This window comes from Piliocolobus tephrosceles, chromosome 2 (genome assembly GCF_002776525.5).
Source record: "Piliocolobus tephrosceles isolate RC106 chromosome 2, ASM277652v3, whole genome shotgun sequence".
In the NCBI taxonomy this organism is placed as follows: Eukaryota; Metazoa; Chordata; class Mammalia; order Primates; family Cercopithecidae; genus Piliocolobus; species Piliocolobus tephrosceles.
The window spans coordinates 153195551-153199268 of NC_045435.1; the positions used below are offsets into that span (position 1 = coordinate 153195551).

The 3718-nt window shown below is 37.9% G+C and overlaps 1 protein-coding gene across 1 annotated transcript in view; it reads left to right on the forward strand.

Moving 5' to 3' along the window:
* The window catches only part of COL6A6 (collagen type VI alpha 6 chain), a 113714-nt gene that overhangs the window by 74595 nt on the left and 35401 nt on the right, over positions 1-3718 (forward strand). The window lies entirely within an intron of this gene.

A 3718-nucleotide genomic window follows, 5' to 3' on the forward strand; every position in this document is an offset into this window, starting at 1 on the left:
ATCATTTATTTCCCTTGGCTTATTAATGAAGAAGTTTAACCTTGAACATCAGAAGCACGCTAAGAAGTTCATGGTTGGATCCCTCCCCACAAAGGCACATTAATCATTTTTAAAGACAATAAACGAATGGGAAACAAACTTTTTCTGTTGGCCTTTGAAAATATTTGAAAATTTTTTTTTGTTCTCCACATTGGACAATTTATCACTGTTTGTAACTTGCTCTTTCCACCCACCCAGCTACTTTTTCCACATTTACATTAATGTTTTTGGATTTGAAGTCGAAGTTTAGACACTGAAAAAATCCAGGTTTTCTCTCTGAAAGAGCTGAAGTTTCTATTGGAAGATTTTGGTAAAACTTCAGCTTAAATTCTGAATGCTTCTTCAGTTTTCTTTGAATGATGATACTCCTCGTTTAAATTCTCTAAATCTTCACCTTGGGTTTTTTTTTCCCTCAAAAAACATTTTTTAAATTTTGCCATGATTTTTAACCTGTTCTATTTTGTGTATACATGTATGTTTGTATGCATTTTGTTTTTCTTTTTACCACCTTTAAAAGCATGCACATAGTTTAAAGCAGGGTTTTTCCATCTCAGCGCTATTGACATTTTGGGCTGGATAAGGCTTTGTTGAGGGGCTGTCTTATGCATTGTAGAATGTTTCTCCACATCCTTGGTACCTACCCACTAGATTCCAGCATCAACTACCATCTGTCCGCCCCACACCCCAGGTTATGACAATCAAAACTACCTTCAGACATTGCCATATGTCCCAGGGGAAAGAAAAGGAGGCAAAATTCTCCTTTGCTAAGAACCACTGGTTTAAAGAGTCAAATAACAAAGTTTATTATATTAAAAAAAAAAAAATCCTTCACCCCCTCACTCACTCTCATTTCCTTCTGCCCAGAAACAACAGCTTTCACTTCTGAACTGATTTGTCTCAGAATTGACAATATGTCTCTAAATGTCATACTTACATTCTTACTTTTTTGATTTATAAATTTTAAGCATTATGAACTGATTTCCTCCTGCTATAAAAGATGCTGATGTATCTTTCTTGATTTTCACTTTATCTAAATCCTGTCTGAAAACATTTAGGTGAGGCAAGTATTCTCTCCAACTTAGTCCCGACCCAGAGCCTTCCAACCTGACCCACCTGATGGAGATTCGTCTGTGGCTGGTGCCCAGCTGCCATACTGCAATCATCCTTCACCTTTACCCTTCCCTTTGTCTCTCTTCTGCACTGGATCTCTGCTTCTCATTCTTATTCTCAGACTCCTCCTGTTGGATTTCTCCCTTGTTTCATGGAAAACTCATCCAGTAGCCTGCTAAGAAGGGGTGAATGAAAGGTGTAGTTTTGGAAACAGCCACCATCGGAAAGGAATCTGTGCTACCTTAGGATGTGATTGGGTATTTTGGCTGGTATACAGTTCTGGGATGGAATTAATTCCTTGGAATTTGGAAGGCAGTCATTCCTCCATTATTTCTAGCTTCTTTTGTTGCTTGGGGAAGTCCAAAGCCATTCTGATTCCTTATGTGGCCAGTGTTCTCTCTCTGGCACCTTATTGCGTAATTTCTCTGCAGTGTTTTGCTATTTCCTGGGTTTTGTGAGTTGATGTCCATTTTTATCCATTTTCCTGGGCATTAGGTGGGTCCTTCATAGGCACTAGGAGCCTGGAAATATGTGTCCTCCAAAGAAGTGTTGGTCAATTATTTTGATGATGTCTTGCCCTCTATATTCTCTATTCCCTATTTATAAAATATCTGTTATTTGGTGTATTAGTATAGTCCTTTAATTTTCTTGTTTTTTCTGTTCTATCCTCCAGTTTTTTGTCTTTTTGCTCTACTTTCTGGGAGAGTTTGTTGAGTTTCCTTACAGTGTTTCATACTTGAATTTTCGAGAGCTTGTGTTTGTTCTCTGAATGTTCCTTTTTATAGCGTACTTTTTTTTGTTTCATGATTAAAATATCTTCTCTTACCTTTCCAAGAATATAAATATTTTTGTCTTTTTTACCCAACATAGTCTGTTTCCTGCATTTTATTTTCCTTTCTGTTTTGATCTCTCTTACTCAGATGTTTCAGAAATGAGCTATTTCTTCATAGTTAAGAATTGAAGACAAAAAGACTGACTGAGGTCAGGCACGGTGGCTCACGCCTGTCATCCCTGTAATCTGGGAGGCCTAAGCAGGCAGATTGCTTCAGCCCAGCAGTTTGAGACCAGCCTGGGCAACATGGCGAAACCCCGTCTCTACAAAAAATACAAGAATTAGCGAGGTGTGGTGGCATGTGCCTGTAGCCCCAGCTACCAGGGAAGCTGAGGTGCGAGGAACACCTGAGCCCAGGAGGTCTTGGCTGCATTGAGCTGAGATTGTACCACTGCATTCAAGCCTGTGTGAGACTGAGACCCTGTCTCAAAAAGAAAAAAAAAAAGCGACTGATTGGAAGCTCTGAGAGCATGGGTGGGGCTTGTCAACTACCAGTTTTCCAAAGAGAGTGATCTAGCTAAAATCTTTAGCAAACCTCTGAAATCAATACCTTTTGGTCTTTCTTCTTTGTCTAGTGAAGTTCTCCTGAAAAAACTTCTTAAAATTTCCTACCTGGAGAGTAAATATCTGGCTGCCAGCTTTCTAGGAGCCATATAGAAAAAGAGTGCTGGAGACTCTCACATTTACTATACATACCCTCATTTACTCTCCTTGTTTCGGATACTGTAGGTTCTCAACTCAGCCTGGAGTCCCACCTCGGTTTTACCTCTGTTTGTTGCTAGGGTGTGAAAAGGGATATTCAGCCAATCCTTGAGAATACAGAGGAGATTTGGGGATTTCTAAAATGATTTTCACCTAAACACCTTTACTTCACCTCTCTCCCTCATCTCCACTTCTGGAGGTTACCGGTGCGGCCAAATCCTCGGCCTTCTGGGACGTATGATATAAAACACAGTGGTTCTTGGCTTTCCCTGCTGCTGGCTTAGGATTCAACTTTCTCAGGTCTATTCAGTCATTTAACACTTTACACATTTGCTTTCCAGACTCACATTTTATGGCTGTCATCTCCTTTCTCCTTCTCCCCACCATTGTTTTTTGCCTTTAAAATAATCTACTTACTGTCATTTTAGTAAGATATTGGAAAGGAATGAAAGTAAATACATGTGCTCAATCTGCTGTTTTCTCCTTGGAGGTTAACCTTTATCTTCTAAATAAAAATACTTTATTTTTCACTCAACCAAGCACACTGTCAATATCATTGGAATGCCCAAAGGATATCAATCATTATTTACTGTTTTACAGGTAATGCTTTTACAAATTAAGTTGATTTTAAACTTCATTCCTGTAAAAGTTGTAAATCCTGTGGCATTTTGAATGAAGAAAGAAATATTCCAATTTTTAAACTAAATCCTAGCTTTATGATAAACGTATTGTTGAATGTACATGAAAATATTTCTGACATCTAGTAAGCAGATAACAACTGTTGTTTTTATTGCTGTTATTCCCCATTTCATTACAATATTTCCAACTAATGGTTGTGCTTCTGTTGTTTTAAAATTTTTTGTATTTCAATTTTGTTTTTCTAGACATTTTGCTTTTTGTTTGTTTTTTCAGTTTAGTTACCTACCACTCCATTTAGATAAAAAGTTTTCCTTTGACCCGCAATTCTAGTCCTAGCAATCTTCCCTAAGGAAATAATCAGAGTGATGCATTTAACTTTGTAATAGCATTGCCTAT